Below are 18,503 nucleotides of genomic sequence, written 5' to 3'. Positions count from 1 at the left end.
CAACCTTCAAATTTGAGCATTTTTAGTCAAAATCATCACAGCATTTGAATGTACAATAGTAATAGTTTGGAGAAGACACGTTATGATGTGTCTGACAGGTAAAGATCACTCCTGTAGTCTCTGTTGATGATCATAAACAAAAAAACAGAGCAAAGTTGGAGGACTTACATTTTCAGATATCAAGGTCAATTATAAAGCTATAAGATAATGTGATATTGGCAAAAGAATATATAAGCTAACCAATTGAGGAAAATAGAGTCCAGGCATGGTGACTCATGCCTGTAATCCCAGCACTTTGGGAGGCCGAGGCGGGTGGATCACCTGAGGTTGAGGGTTCGAGACCAGCCTGACCAACATGGAGAAACCCCCTCTCTACTAAAAATACAAAAAAAAATTAGCCAGGGAGGAATCCCAGCTACCAGGAGGCTGAGGCAGGAGAATCTCTTGAATCTAGGAGGCGTAGGTTGCAATGAGCCGAGATCGCGCCATTGCACTCCAACCTGGGCAACAAGAGCGAAACTCCATCTCAAAAAGAAAAAAGGAAAATAGAGTCCAGCAACAGTTCCACACCTATAGTCATCTGATTTATGCAAAAATTACACTACAGCACAGTGAGCAAATGAAGAACTTTTCAATAAGTTCATGCAAAGGACATGAACTCATTCCTTTTTTATGGCTGCATAGTATTCCATGGTGTCTATATGCCACATTTTCTTTATCGAGTTTATCACTGATGAGCATTTGGGTTGGTTCCAAGTCTTTGCTATTGTGAATAGTGCTGCAGTAAGCATACGTGTGCATGTGTCTTTATAGTAGAATGACTTATAATCCTTTGGGTATATACTCAGTAATGGGATTGCTGGGTCAAATGGTGTTTCTGTTTCTAAATCCTTGAGGAATCACCACACTGTCTTCCACAATGGTTGAACTAATTTACACTTCCACCAACAGTGTAAAAGCATTCCTATTTCTCCACATCCTCTCCAGCATCTATTGTTTCTTGACTTTTTAATAATCGCCATTCTAACTGGCATGAGATGGTATCTCATTGTGGTTTTGATTTGAAATTCTCTAATGACCAGTGATGATGAGCTTTTTTTCATGTTTGTTGGCCGCATAAATGTCTTCTTTTGAGAAGTGTCTGTTCATATCCTTTGCCCACTTTTTGATGGGGTTGTTTGCTTTTTTCTTGTAAATTTATTTAGTTGTTTTTTTTTTTTTTTTTTTTTTTTTTTTTTTTTTTTTTTTTTTGTAGATTCTGGATATTAGCCCTGTGTCAGATGGATAGATTGCAAAAATTATCTTCCATTCTGTAGGTTGCCTGTTCACTCCGATGATAGTTTCTTTTGCTGTGCAGAAGCTCTTTAGTTTAATTAGATCTCATTTGTCAATTTTGATTTTTGTTGCCATTGCTTTGGGTGTTTTAGTCATGAAGTCTTTGCTCATGCCTATGTCCTGAATGGTACTGCCTAGGTTTTCTTCTAAGGTTTTTATGGTTTTAGGTCTTACATTTAAGTTTTTAATCCATCTTGGGTTAATTTTTATATAAGGTGTAAGGAAGGGATCCGGTTTCAGTTTTCTACATATGGCTAGCCAGTTTTCCCAACACCATTTATTAAATAGGGAATCTTTTTCCCATTGCTAATTTTTGTCAGGTTTGTCAAAGATTAGATGGTTGTAGACGTGTGGTGTCCTATTTAAAAAACCACCCTTAAAGGAGTAAAAAAGAATTCTTAGAGTAAGGGAAATATTCACAATACTTATACCCAATAAAAGACTACCATCCAAAATATTTGTAAGATATCAATAACAAAAAAGACAGAGAAGACAAGAGAAGAAAGACTAGAATTGGCAATTTACCAAAGAAGACATGCAAGTTAATGATAAACATATAAAAGGAAACTCAACTACATTAGTCAATGAACTATCAATAAGTATTCACCAGAATCATAAACTTGACAAAGAATGTTAACACCAAGTATCAGAATGTGGAATTAGGATGCTCATACTACTGGCAGTAGTAAAACTGATAAAACCACTTTAGGAAACTCTTTGTCAGTAACTCCTAAAGTTGAATGATGTTGCATACTCCAAGTAGCAATTACACTTCCTGGTATACACCCAACGGAAAAAGCACATATATTCACCAAAAGACATGTACTAAAATGTTCATAGTTACTCTACTCATAATAACCTGTAAACAACCTAAATGCCCATCAGTAGTAGAATGTTGTATAGTCATGCAATGAATGCTATATGGAGAGTTGATGAATGCTATACAGCAATGTGAATGAACTACCTAAAACTATATATAACAATCTGTATGAATCTCATATACAACAATTTGAGTGAAAAAATCTAGAAAAATAGTTCATGATATATAATTCCAAGTAAATAAAGTACAAAAACCTGTGAGATTTTAAAAGTCAGTGTGGAGTTTACCATTTGTAGGGGCACGGGGGTTGTGATGAGAAGGGATTATGAAGAGGGCTTCTGTAGTCCTGGTAATGTTCAGTGTGTTGATCTGGGTACTGATTACTCAGATGTGTCCATTTTGTGAAATTTCCAATTCTGTATGTTGATTAGACCCTAATATAAAGATGAAGGAAGAGACACCTCACTTGCTTCAGATTTTATCTGCAACTCCCGTATCACATGCCAATAATGCTTTCAGCCAGTTTTTTGTTCTATCCAGTGCCAAATATACAGTCACCTCCCACTTAGTTTGCTCAGCTGCCTTGGCATATAGAAAAGACTCACTTTTCTTCTATAGCTGCTCACTTGTTAGCTCTAGCTCAGTTTTTTGCAAATTTTAAAATCCTGCCTGCATTTTGGTTTTAACAAAATGCGACATCCCTGATGGGTTTAAGCATTTTTGACTGAATATATTGGTTACTATCCTCCTTTTCCCAGAATATGTCACTTCTCCTTCCTGTAGTGAATGCTATAAATAATAAGACCCAGCAGTTAAGTATAAATAAGCCCCAAGACACAATGTGTAGTCACCATTCTTTTATTTATTAATACAAATATCAAATATATAAACTCTTCCATTTGCAGACTACTTTGGAAAAAATTCACAATAAGGCATTTTAAATTACAGAAATGCAAATAATTTTTTCTGAAGGCTTATTATATTGCTCTAAAATATATATAATTTTATCAGGATTTGTGTGTGCATGAGTCTGTTTGCTATTAACTATTGTCAGAAAAAGAGATAAAGTCTTTGCTTGAAAGATAATTTCTCATTGTCAAATATTTTGTTATCTTTTAATTAGGTGAATTTAAGTTCATTAGTGAATATAAAGTATGAATTGCTATCTTGTTTTCTGTTTGAAATTCACTGTGCTAGGAATCAAGTTGAGTTAATGGAACTGAAAAGTGAAGACACAAAATTAGTCTGATGTAATGGTCCAAAAAGTATATCCATACCTAATGCTCTTCAACTTGGTGTTTGTATGGTATGTGGTATAAAATTAAGAATATTTTCTAATGATTGCACTTAGTATTCAGCACACTATTCTTCCCAGAAGTATAATAAAGAATAAATGCATTTATATAGTAGTGATACAGGAGGTGGGCAGGGAAATGTTGGTTAGAGAAGTGTGGGGTCCCTGGTGAAGGCTCCACACTTGGGCCTGTACCCTTGGCCCTAAATGAGGACAGGCATTTCTGTTTTCGCACCCAAAAGTTGCCTTTTGGCCCACCACGCCCCTCCATCTGGCCTCCATGTAAACCCAAGACCTTAGCAGGCACAGACACAAGCAGCTGAACATCACAATGAAAGGAGCAGAGGAAAAGAGTTGCAGAGAGTAGCAGAGAGTGGCAGGGCAGCATGGCAGAGAAAGAGTGAAGAGGAATACCAAGGGGAGTTCAGGCAGGACTGGTCGGAAAAGGAAAAGGAAAAGGAAACGACCACCTTCCATCCCCTACTTTTGGCTCCCCATCCATCTCTCTTGAGAACCACCTTCACCACTCAATAAAACCTTGCATTCCTTCCAGCTCTCGTGCGACCTGATTATTCCAGTACACTGGGCAAGAACTCAGGCTGTCACACTGGCCCCCTGCCCTTGCGATAAGGCAGAGGGTCTATTGAGCTGATTAACACAAGCTGCTTGCAGATGACAAAGCTGAAACAGCACACTGTAACACACGCCCACTTGGGCTTCAGGAGCTATAGACACCCACCCCTAGACCCTGCCTTGGGACTAGAGTCCAAAAGCACTTCCCACCACCTCTGCACCTGCCCATCTGCATGTTCGCACTAGAACAGTGAGGCACACCTGTGTCACACGTCCTGTGAGGGGGATAAGGGAACTTTCACCTTTCAGTAGCTACTTTTGACTTCCCTGCCTTCAAAGAATAAACAATTTATTATTCTTGGACCCCCAGGCTCAGAACTGGTATTCATTCCCTCTGGATATTCTATCAGTCCCCAAATTCTTATTCATCTTTAGCATTATTTCTTTACTTAACTTCTGTTTCTAGAACTACTACCACCTCACTTCATGCCCAAATGCATGAAGTTGTCTTCCGATGGCAAGACCATCATTCTCTCTATGCTCCAAATCATAGATGGTTCCTCCCTCATTGAGTAGTCATTTCTCCATTTTTAACAACATATATTTAAGCTACTCAAATTACAACTCCTCCCCAGCTTTAGTTTTTATAGCTGGGCCTTGTCCTATTGTTCACATTTCTCATTTTTTCAAAATTATTCCCATGATTTTGCTTTCTAGGCTCCTCACATAAATTCTCTTCCTCCTTGATAAGAATTCCCTCAGTTTCAGAGCTCGCAGTGAGCCGAGTGGAGATCGCACCACTGCAACTCCAGTCCTGGGTGACAGAGCGAGACTCCGTCTCAAAAAAAAAAAAAAAAAAAAAAAAACAATAATACAAATAAATAAATAAATAAATAATTCCCTCAATTTGCCTCCTTTAAAATCACTGTCTTCATCTTGCTGCTCCTTTCTTCCTATCTGCAAGGCTAAGCCTTCCTTTTGTGTTCAGCTGCTACAGGGATTAGAAAAACAAACAAATGAACAAACAAGGAAAATCCAAAGGATTTGATTCTGCTAAAACTCCATCACTTACAAGCTGCTTGACTTTGAGCAAATCACTTATTCATTCCAACCTCAGTTTCTTTGTTCATAAAATGAGAAGATGGGGATAATTAGGCCATCACCTGTCCTACTTTTTTACCTCGCAGGAATGTCATAAGCATTACAATGTACAGTCCAATTCTGTACATTCATTGTACAGAAAAATTGAAAAAAAAAATTTATTTATTCAATAAATGTTTATTTAGCATCTGCTTTTCTCCACTCACTATTAAAAATTCTAGGGCTATATCACTAAATGCACTATTTTAACAGAGCTTACTTTCTAGTGAGACCTGACAATAAACACATAAACAATTTAGAAAATAATTTCAAAGAATGAAAGTTTCTATGAATAAGAATTTAACAGAGTGAGGTAGGAGAGTGACCAGTATGATTAGGGAAGTACTCTTAGACAAGATGACATTTGAGTCATGACAATGGTAAAACACTGAAAGATTTAATGCTGAGATTGGAATCAAGACAATGATTCTCATCTTATCTCTTTTGTGCACCATTATACTGGAGTTCCTAGTCACTATGACAATATAAAAATAAATAAAATTATAAATATTGGGAAAAAAGAAATGTATTTTTATTCATATACCAATTATCCTTAATGTAGAAAATTAAAAGAAATCTCAGAAATATTCCTAGAATAAATAATGAATATAGCAAGGTTGCTGCTATTAAAGTCAGTATGCAGAAATGAATTGTATTCTATAAAAATTTAGAAAATACAATTTATAAAATATACAATTGTCACTAAAAATATTAAATACCTTGTGATAAATCTAGCAAGAAATGTGCAAGTCCCCTAGGAAAAAAAATTTGTAACTTGACCTCTAATTTATGCCATTTACAAAAAAAACTTATCTCGATTATAGATCTAAATGTTAAGGATACAGCAATAAAACTTATTGATGATTACATAAGAGAATATCCTCATAACTTTGAGGCAGACAAAGATTTCTTCAATGGAATACAAGAAGTACTATTTAGAGTACTTAATGTACAAGAAGTACATTAAGGAAAGATTGATAAGTCAGACTACATTAAAATTAGACAATTGTATGAATTAAAGGGCCTATTAAAAATGTAAAAAGGTAAGGCACCAAGTAGAAAAATATGTTTGTAATCAATTCAGATCTTGTAACCAGAGTATATAAGAACCCCTAATAATCAATAAGAAAAGGACAACTCAATGAAAAGACATGCACAGACATTTCACAAAGGATTATATCCAAATGGGTAATAAGCACATTGAAAAAGTGCTCAACGAACTCCTTTATCAAGGAGATAGAAATTAAAACCATGATGTGATAACACTGAAGCTCACCAAAATACCAATTATCGGCCAGCATGTAAGCAAAAAGAACTCTCAAACATGGCCCATGAGGTTGTAAAGGAGTGCAACCAATTTGGAACTCTATTTGGTAGTATCTACTAAAGCTGAAATAAGTATACCATATAATCCAGCTACAACACTCCTAAGTGTGTTCTCTACAGAATACATATTAAAAACATGTACAAAAATTCCCATACTCAGAGGTGAATACATGTTACATGGAATGGGAAGCTTATATAATTTGGGGGTGGTGGGCTCTGATTAAGAAACAAACACAAAATTTTGAATGTAAGATTAGATACAGAAATAATAAGTATGTAACCAGGATAATTTTTTAAAATCACCAAAATTGCAGGAGGCTTTGGGATTCAGGCCTGTTTCTTCTGCAACTTCTTTAGGCATTTGACCAGAAATGTTTTTCTGGGGCAGAACAAGATGGCTGAATGGAAGCCTACCCTATTCAGTCCCCCTGTTGGAACAGTAAAAGTTAACAACTAACTACACACAAAAAGCACCATCACAAGAACTAAAAAATTAGGTGAGCAATCACATGACCTGGTGTTGACTTTATATCACTGAAAGTGGCACTGTAAGTGGGTAGGAGAGACAGTCTTCAATTGCTGATACCTCCCCTCCCCCATTCCCCTGAAGTAGGTGCATGGTGCAGAGAATCTGTGCACCATGCACAGTAGGGAAAGTGCACTGATAGGGAGATTTTACATTGAACTTAGTGCTGCCCTATCACAGCAGAGAGCGGAATTGGACTATATCCAGATGATGCCTGCCCACTGAGGCACTTTGGCCCTAGCCAGAGGGGAATTGCCTACTGTGGTAGTCAGAGCCTGAGTTTCAGTAAGCCTCATCACCAAGGGCTAAAGTGCTCTGGGGCACTAAGTGAACTAGATGGGCAGTCTAGGCCACACAGACAGCAAGTCTTAGGCAAGTCCTAATGCCAAGTTGGGCTCAGATCCAGTGGACTAGTGGGGCATGTGACCTACTAAGACATCAGCTGTGGTGGCTAAGGGAGTGATTGTGCCACCTCTCCCCTTCCCCTGGCAGCACCCACATGGTGCAGAAAAATCTGTATGCTTGGGAGAGGAAGAGCACCAGAGAAATGGGTATGCTTGGGAGATGGAGAGCACAGCAACTGTAAGACTTTCCAATGAACTCAGTGCTGTCCTGTTGCAGTAGAGAGAAAAGCTGTGATAGGCTCAGCCAGTGCCCATTCATGGAGGAGCATTTGCACCAGAGCTAGACAGAGGGGAATTGCCTATCCCAGTGTTTGGACCTTGAGTTTGTCAGCAGGCTTTGCCATGACAGGCCAAAGTGTTCCAGGGTACTAGTTAAACTTGAAAGGCAGTCTAAGGCACAGGGATTGCAATTCCTAAGCAATACCTAGTGCTGGGCTGTGCTTAGTACCAGTGGACTAGGATGGCACATGACCTAGGGAGACATCAGTTGGCATTGCTAAGGGAATGCTTGCATCACCTCTCCTCCAACCCTAGTCAGTGCAACTGGAAGCAACAAAAGTGACTCTTAACCTTCTGCTTGAAGAGAGGAGAGCAAAGAGGACTTTGTCTTACATCTGTGATACCAGCTCAGCCACAGTAGGATAGGGCACTGGGCGGAGTAATGAGGCTCCCATTTGAGGCCATAGCTCATGGATGACATTTCTAGACACAGCCTTGGCCAAAAGGGAACCTGCTGCCCAAAAGGGAAATACCCAGTCCTGACAGCATGTATCAGTGCTGACTAAAGAATTCTTGGGTGCTAAATAACCAATAGTTATATGCAGGTAATATGCCATGGGCCTTGGGTTCTGAAATGTGCTTGCTTCAGGTGTGACCCAGCATATTCCCAGCTGTGTTGGCTATGGTGAAAGACTCCTTCTGTTTCAGAAAAGCAGGGGGAAAAGTAAAGGGGACTTTGTCTTGCACTTTAGGTACCACCTTGGCAACGGTGGAGTAGAGCACCAAGCAGGTTCTTGGAGTCCCTGAGTCCATGTGTACACTCTTGGTCAGAATCTATGAACCTGCCTTAGGCCAGAGGGGAGGCCCCTGACCTGAAAGGTGAGTCTCAGGCCTGGCAGCAAAAGCTGATTGAAGAGCCCTCGGGCCTTAAGAGAACATCAGCTGTGTCCTGGCAGAACTCCCTATGGGCCACTGGTTGTGGTGGCCACAGGAAAAGGCTTATCTACCTGTGGAAAGGGGAGGGAAGTGTGGGAAAGACTTTGTCTTACTGTTGAGCGCCACCTTAGTCACAGTAGAATAGGACATAGAGTAAACTTCTAATATTTTTTTACTCCAATCCCTGGCTCTGAGACAGCATCTCTGGACACACCCAGCACCTGGGAAAAGTCACCACCTCTAACAGAGGGACTCAAACTGGCTGGCTTCACCACCTGCTGATTGTAAAGCCCTAGGACCATGAGTGAACATAAGTAGTAGCCAGGTAATAAATGGGCCTTGGACAAGACCCAGTGCTGTGTTGGCTTCAGGTCTAAATCAGTGCAGTTTCAGTGGTATTTATGTGATCACAGAGGTGTTTGTGTTCCCAGTTGCAGATGGCTAAGGGCAGAGACAGAGACTCCATTTGTTTGGGAGATGATAAGGGAGAAGAACAAGAGTCTCTTCCTGGTAATCCAGAGAATTCTTCTAGATCTTATTCAAGACCAACGTGGAAGTACCTCTATGAGCATGCAATAACCAAAGTCTTATTGAGTTTGGGGCCCAAATTCAAACTTTGAATACCTGGAAAGCCTTCCCAGAAAGGATAGGCACAAATAAGCCCACACTGCAAAGACTGAAATAAACATCTAACTATTCAATACCCAGATACTGAAACACATCTAAAAGTACCAAAATCATTCAGGAAAGCATGACACTACCAAATGAACTAAATAAGGTACCAGGGACCAATCTTGGAGAAAGAGAGATATGTGACCTTTCAGTCACAGAATTCAAAATAGCTGTGTTGAGGAAACTAAAAGAAATTCAAGAAAACACAGGGAACGTATTCAGAATTCCCTTAGATAAATTTAACAAGGAGAATGAAATAATTGAAAGGAATCAAGCAGAAATTCAGGAGCTGAAAAATGCAATAGGCATACTGAAGAATGCGTCATAGTTCACTAATAGCAGAATTGATTAAGTAAAAGAAAGAATTAGTGAGCTTCAAAAAAAGCTTTCTGAAATTGCACAGTCAGAGGAGAAAAAGTAAGGGAGCACACCTACAAGATCTAGAAATAGCCTCAAAAGGGCAATTTAAGAATTTTTGGCCTCAAAGAGGAGGTAGAGAGAAAGAGAATTAGAAAGTTTATCCAAAGGAGTAATAACAGAGGAATTCCAAACCTAGAGAAAGATATCAATATTCAAGTACAAGAAGGTTATAAAACACCAAACAGATTTAACCCAAAGAAGACTACTTCAAGGCATTTAATAAACAAACTCTCGGAGGTCACAGATAAGAAAAGGATCTTAAAAGCAGCAAGAGAAAAGAAACAAATAACATACAATGGAGTTCCAATACATCCAGCAACCGACTTTTCAGTGGAAATCTTATGGGCCAGGAGAGAGTGGCATGGTGTATTTCAAGTGCTGAAGGAAAAAAATGTTCATGCCAGAATAGTACATCCAGAAAAAAAATGTCCTTCAAGCATGAAGGAGAAACACGTCTTCCCAGACAAACAAAATCTGAGGGATTTTATGAACATGAGGCCTGTCCTACAAGAAATGCTAAAGGGAATTCTTCAGTCTGAAAGAAGAACATGTTAATGTGCATAATGAGCAATAAAAAATCCACTTAAGGTAGAAAATTCACTGGTAATAGCAAAGAGAAAAACACAGAACATTATCACTTTGTAAGTGTGGTGTATAAACTACTTTCATCTTAAGTAGTTAAACCAAAGAACGAAGCCATCAAAAATAAAAACTACAACAACTTTTCAAGACATAATTAGTATAGTAAGACATAAGGAGAAACAACAAAAAGTTAAAAAGCAGGGTGACCAACATAAAGTGTTTTGTAAGTTTTCTTTTTGCTTGTTTGTGTGGTTATACAATGAGTGTTAAATTGTCATCAGTTTAAAATAATGGGATATGAAATAGTATTTGTAAGCCTCATGGTAACCTCAAATCAAAAATCATACAACAAATACATAAAAATAAAAAGCAAGAAATTAACAATACCACCAGATAAAAATCACCTTTACTAAAAGGAAGACAAGAAACAAGAAAAGATGGAAGAGAAGACCAGAAAACAACAAGAAAAACAAATATAAAATGGCATAAGTATGTTCTTACTTTTTCTAATAACAATACATGTACATGGAGAAAACTCTCCAATAAAAGGATGTAGAGTAGCTGAATGGATAAAAAAGCAAGAATCAATGACCTGTTGCCCACAAGAAACACATTTTACTTATAAAGATACACATAGACTGTAAATATAGGGATGGGAAAAGATATTCCATGCCAATGAAAACCAAAAAAAGAGCAAGAGTAGCTATTTCTGTATCAGACAAAATAGATTTCAAGACAAAAACTTTAAGAAGAGACAAAGAAGGTCATTATATAATGATAAAAGGGTCACATAAGCAAGAGGATATAGCAACTGTAAATAAATATGCACCCAATACTGGAGCACGAAGATATATGAAGCAAATATTATTAGAGCTATAGTGAGAGGTAGATCCGGATACAGTAATAGCTGGAGATTTCAACACCCCACGTTCAGCATTGGACACATCTTCCACACAGAAAATCAACAAAGATCAGACTTAATCTTCACTGTAGACCAAATGGACCTAATAGAAATATTTATATCTATTAGGGTTTTTTCTGTCTCTATCACCTTCAATTCTGCTCTGATCTTAGTTATTTCTTGTCTTCTGCTAGTTTTTGAATTTGTTGCACTTGCTTCTCTAGCTCTTTTAATTTTGATGTTAGGGTGTCAATCTGAGATCTTTCTGACTTTATATGTGGACATTTGGTGCTATAAATTTGCCTCTTAACACTGCTTTAGCTGTGTCCTAGAGATTGTGGTACATTGTCTCTTTGTTCTCATTGGTTTCAAAGAAATTCTTGATTTCTGCCTTAATTTCATTATTTACCTAAGAGTCGTTCAGGAGCAGTTTGTTCAAATTTCCATGTAATTTTGTGGTTTTTGACTGAGTTTCTTAATCTTGAGTTCTAATTTGATTGCACTGTGGTCTGTGAGACTGTTGTTATGATTTCAGTTCTTTTGCATTTGCTGAGGAGTGTTTTCTTCCAATTATGCAGTCAATTTTAGAATAAATACCATGTTGCACTGAGAAGAATGTACATTCTGTTGATTTGGGGTGGAGAGTTATGTAAGAGCTATTTATAGCAAACCCACAGCCCATATCATATTGAATGGGGAAAAGCTGGAAGCGTTCCCTTTGAAAACTGGTATAAGGCAAGGATGACCTCTCTCACCACTCCTATTCAACGTAGTATTAGAAGTTCTGACCATGGCAATCGGGCAAGAAAAAGACATAAAGTGACTTTAAATAAGAAGAGAGGAAGTTAAATTGTTTCCATTTGCAGATGATATGACTGTATATTTAGAAAACCCCACCATCTCAGCCCAAAAACTCATTAAGCTGATAAGCAACTTCAGCAACATCTCAGGATACAAAATCAATGTGTAAAAATCACAAGCATTCCTATACACCAACAATAGACAAGCAGAGAGCCAAATCATGAATTAACTCGCATTCACAATTGCTACAAAGAGAATAAAATACCTAGGAATACAGCTAACAAGGGATGGAAAGTACCTCTTCAAAGAGAACTACAAACCACTGCTAAAGGAAATAAGAGAAGAGACAAACAAATGGAAAAACATTCCATGCTCATGGATAGGAAGAATCAATATTGTAAAAATGGCCATACTGCCCAAAGTAATTTATAGATTCAATGCCATCCCCATCGAGCTACCAATGACTTTCATTACAGAATTGGAAAAAACTACTTTAAAGTTCATATGGAACCAAAAAAGAGCCTGCATTGCCAAGACAATCCTAAGCCAAAAGAACAAAGCTGCAGGCATCAGACTACCTGACATCAAACTATACTACAAGGCTCCAGTAAACAAAACAGCATGGTACTGGTAAAAAAACAGACATATAGACCAATGAAACAGAACAGAGACCTCACAAATAACACCACACATCTACAACCATCTGATCTCTGACAAACCTGACAAAAACAAGCAATAAGGATAGGATTTCCTTTTCAATAAATGGTGCTGGGAAAACTGGCTAGCTATATGCAGAAAATGGAAACTGGACCCCTTTCTTACACCTTATACAAAAATTAACTCAAGATGAATTAAAGACTTAAATGTAAAACCCCAAACCATAAAAACCCTAGAAGAAAACCTAGGCAATACCATTTAAGACATAGTCCTAGGCAAAGACTTCATGATGAAAATGCCAAAAGCAATTGCAACAAAAGCCAAAATTGACAAATGAGATCTAATTAAACTAAAGAGCTTCTGCACAGCAAAAGAAACTATCGTCAGAGTGAACAGACAACCTACAGAATGGAGAAAATTTTTGCAATCTACCCATCTGACAAAGGTATAATATCTGGAATCTACAAGGAACTTAAATTTACAAGAAAAAAATAAACAACTCCATTAAAAAGTGGGCAAAGGATATGAACAGACACTTCTCAAAAGAAGACATTTATGTGGACAACAAACATATGAAATAAAGCACAACATCACTGATCATCAGAGAAATGCAAATCAAAACCACAGTGAGATACCATGGCATGACAGTCAGAATAGTGATTATTAAAAAGTCAAGAAACAACAGATGCTGGTGAGGCTGTGGATAAATAGAAATGCTTTTACACTGTTGGTGGGATTGTAAGTTATTTCAACCACTGTGGAAGACAGCGTGGTAACCCCTCAAGGATCTAGAACCAGAAATACCATTTGACCCTTTATTGGGTATTTACCCAAAGGAATATAAATTATTCTACTATAAAGACACATGCACATGTATGCTTATTGCAGCACTACTTACAATAGCAAAACATGGAACCAACCCAAATGCCCATCAATGATAGACTGGATAAAGAAAATGTGGCACATCATGCACCATGGAATACTATGCAACCATAAAAAGGAATGAGATCATGTCCTTTGCAGGGACATGGATGAAGATGGAAGCCATCATCCTCAGCAAACTAACACAGGAACAGAAAACCAAGCACTGTATGTTCTCAGTTATAAGTGGGAGTTGAACAGTGAGAACACATGGACAAAGGGAGGGGAACAACACACACCAGGGCCTGTTCACAAGTGAGGCGCATGGTGAGGGAACCTAGAGGATGGGACAATAGGTGCAGCAAACCACCATGGCACACATATACCTATGCAACAGACCTGCACATTCTGCACATGTACCCTGGAACTTAAAGTAAAATAAAAATAAAATAAAATAAAATAAAGATGGAATGAATAAGACAGTATTTGACACCACAACAGGGTGACTACAGTCAATAATAATTTGATTGTACATTTTTAAATAACCAGAAGAGTACAACTGAATTGTTTGTAACATAAAGCATAAAATGTTTGTGGTGTTGGATAGACCACTTTCCATAATATGACTATTACACATTGCATTTCTATATTAAAATAGTTCATGTACCCTCTAAATATATACACCTATGTAGCCCCAAAAAGAACTGCTCTCATAGACAAGTTTCATAGATTATGATTTCTCCTTTCTATACAGAATATTGTTCACATTGTAGCAACACTAGCCCTTAAGGAGGTGTGTACAAGTGAGGAGACCTGAAGCTTAATCTTCATTATCTTCATGATATGATCATAATAGCGTTGATCATAATAGCGTTATTCATGTTATTCATAATAGCATTATTCATAACATTATTCATAATAGCGTTATTCATGATAACGTTATTCATAATAGCCTATGATCATAATAGCGTTATTCATGATAGCCAAAATTGGAAACAATCCACTATCTGTCAATAGCAGAACAGATAAATTATGGCATATCCATATAATAGAATACTATACAGCAATGTAAATAGACAAATCACCACTACATGAAACAACATGAGTGAATCTCACAACCATAATGTTGAGCTATGGAATCCAGATGAAAGTTACTACTTACTATATGATTTCATTTCTATACAGTTCAAAAACAGATAAAATTAATTTATGACAACAAAGTATGGATTGTGGTTTCCTCTGGGGAAGAAGAAAATGTTTAATTCTTGATAGGCAGCAGAAAAGGAGCTTTTGAGATGTTTGTGATGTTCTATTTTTTCATCTGAGTATTGGTTATACAAGGTATTGGTTATACAAGTGTGCTCATTTGGTGATAATCTAACAAGCTGTACACTTAGAATTTGTATAATTTTCTTCTTGTACACTACACTTGAATGGAAAATCTATTAAAAATAGCATATAAAGTCAAGGTATTATTAGTTTTTTTTTTTTAACATGGGAGAATTGGACAATCTGTAACATGGGAGAATTGGACAAGCTATGGAAACCTCTCCTCACTATATTGATACTCTTGCAAAAGAGACTGAAATAATCCTGGGGGCTAGTCAGTGTGCCATATTCACTAAAATATCCAAAGGGTTCCTGATTAATTTTGGCACTTTTATCACCTTTTATAAATGATTCCATTCCAAATCCTACTTGTATTTGAATCCTAGATTGTCACACATTAAGATTACAGTATCTTTACATCATTCCATTCTAGCCATATTCTCTTGGGAAAAAAAAAATTAGCCTTCTCTTAAAAAAACCATTTGTTTTCATTGTTAGGTTACAAAAATCGTATCTGTTCATTTTAGAACAAAAAAGCATCAAGACTTGTACAATTTGCAATCTGCTACAAGAATAGCATATCTCACAGGGTAATCTCCCTTAGCCTAAATTTCAGAATGAGATGGTACGTGGAGTTGAGCTACAGCTGACACACAATGGTCTACATACAGTATAAGCAATAAAATTGAAGAAACAGATTTAGGGATTTTTGTGTTATATATATATCACATGCATATGCATATACATTTATATAAATTTGCATTTCTTTTATATGTTTAGGAATATGTATAGTGGTAGAGAGAATTTTTATAACTAGTGAGTTGACATTAATAAATTGTTTTCATTAGATTTTTGGAATTCAGCCAATTTTGTTAAGCTAATTTGTATGCATGGAAATTGTCAGTATTTCTCTGGCTTTTAGAAGTTTCCTAGTATCTTATGTGTTATTTTACATATAAGTAAATATTGATGAAGGAAGTGAGTATTAAAAGCTAGTAAAATCAAATAAACAATTTTAAAGGCTATATTCAATGCTTTGAAATGTTATATAAAATATTCAGTCTGATGTAAATTGCATATATACTACTAACGGTATAATCAGGCTATTCATTTTTTAGCCCAAAACACAGAGCCAATGACTTCATTTTCTGGCATGAGATCATTTCTTTGAATGAACAGAAATGAAGTGTAAAAGATTATCATTACTGATCCTCATAGTATCTTTAATCATGAAGCAATCTGTAGAAAGATTCATCGACATTGATTTAAATCTAGTAGAAGTAAATAGATTATTACAATGAAATATATTTTGAAAGCACTGGAAGTGCTCTATAATAATCATATAGTGGCTTGCTCCAATGAGTTTTTAAAAAACCATTAAAATAAAAAATCTTTATTTTCTCAGCCATTGTTTTAAAGTTATGAATATGTAACGAAGCAAGTGAAAATTAAATATCATTATCTAGCTCTATTCAAAGACTTCCTTGTTGGTTTTTTGTGTTGATGATGAATCACAGCCCTGGAGAAAAATGTATTATTAAAATTGAAAAACAACACAACACAAAAATTTACTCCATTAGCTCGATTCTCCCAGCCTCCTAGTCAGGATAGAAAGTGGGTTCATTACACTCAACACAGGGAGAAATGTCTCATACAGATTTGTGGGGCGAAATGGTGCTCCACTGTCACAAATCTTAGAAAACAGACCTCCAAATTTTTCGTGGATTACTTACAGTTTTCCACACCATAGGCTGTCTAACAAAATATTTAATGACCTAAGGGAGCTGACCTCAAGGAGCTGGCATAGATTTTTATGAATGGGCCCTATACTGGAGGTTGCTTTGATACAAAATTTGACACATTCTAAGAATAATAAGTAAAATACTTTAGATTCTCTGAGAGAATGACGTTTTGCGGATTGAAGGAACCAGTTTTCCTAGTCCAATCCACAAATAGTTTGATATCCCTTGTGTATTCCTGCCTAGTGGTTACTCTACCTCTGCATGAACACTCCAACATGCAACTCATTCTATTTGTGAAGACCTTTAATTTTTTGAAAATGTTTCCTTTGTTGAGCTGAAATCGATTTCTATTTTAGTTTTTCTGTCGTTGAACCTAATTATATTATCTGGGAAAAACAGAACAATTTTAATTCATCTTGCACATTACATATCTGTAAATATGTAAAGAACTTTCTAGTTACTTCAACTACTTTAATATACTATGAATATTTCAGATCCTCGTTGCTTTTTGTCTGAACACATATTGGTGTGCCTTCTCTTCAAGAATAGAGCCCAGAAATGAAGAATTTTCCATATATGTCCATCAGGACAGAATGGAATGAATACACAATGTTGCCCATCCTAAGGTTTTTTAATTCTGCAGATGAAGTTTTGTATCACATTAGGTTTTCCGATCACCTTAATTTTTCTTTTGACTCATATGGAACTTACATTTGATTAAAACTAGTAAATGTGATTGGAAGGTTTTTTTGTTTTTCTGTTTTTTGTTTTTTTGGTGGGGAGAAGGGTGCATGTATTTTAGCTTTTTTTTTTTTTTAAGTTCTATACTGGTAAAGTTGTATTTTGTTTAGTTTCACGATTTCAGTATAAAACTTTTCATTTTTTTCCCTGGAAAACATCAGCCTCTTAGATTCTACCCCTCTTTGCTTCCTAATTCTGCAATTTTATTAGTTAAAATTCTGAGCTTTACATATATCTTTATGTAATTCATTTATAAAATAATGTTATATAACAGAATTCTTCCATGCTCCAGTTTATGGCTCTGGATCTGAAATAATAACCATCAGGTTACAAGTCAGAAAACATTGACTTTGAACTTGGTGTAAATCCAGTTAAGTTACCTATGGACATAATTGTTTTCTTATCTTTGAATTGATAATACTATTACCTATCCTGCCCCTTCATAGGATTGATTGGAAGCAAATCGAATATTATTTTTGAAAAGGCTTTAAAGAGAATGAAGTGCTACATATAAAATATGTAAGCCATTGTTATTAATGCTATTTTTTACCTACACTCAAAGAGTCATATTGATTGATTTCCCAATAAAGTGACCAGTTGTTTGGCATTATATAGAGATATAGATCACAACTTTATACACATAACATTACGTACCAAAATTTATATGTCCTTCTAAATGAAAGCCTTTCAGACTCAATGACACATGGATATCAGGGCACTGAAATAGGATTACAGGAATGATTAATTGTTGCAAAGCAGACACACTATGTTGACAAAGTAAAGGGAAATTTACATTTTTATGCTTCTTTCATATTTCTAATTTTAAGACTTCTGGTACCTGTTCTAAAAGCATTCCTTTGTTCATATTTCTAAGTGCATGAGATGTCATTGATGATTCTGATTCGTGAAATGAGATTTATTCTACTACATATTTAAAAGTATACGCATTTTGATTTATAGTCCTAATTTTAAACCTTCCTTAGTTTATTTGTATACTCAGTATCACACCAAAAATGCCCATTCAACTCACATGTAAGAGGCAGTATAAAGATAACTCTTACAAAGCACCAAGATGAAATTTTTGCAGGTTGGGTATGTGAGGATATCATAAAGTGCCATAAATTGTTATGTGTATGTATGTGTGTGTGCATATGTGTAGCATGTTTATACGTATGCATGTGAATTTTTCACTTGAAAAGTGGTCATTCTATGGTTATCTACAAA

The sequence above is a fragment of the Macaca fascicularis genome, chromosome X, assembly GCF_037993035.2.
Source record: "Macaca fascicularis isolate 582-1 chromosome X, T2T-MFA8v1.1".
In the NCBI taxonomy this organism is placed as follows: domain Eukaryota; kingdom Metazoa; phylum Chordata; class Mammalia; order Primates; family Cercopithecidae; genus Macaca; species Macaca fascicularis.
This window is presented reverse-complemented; position numbering follows the sequence as displayed.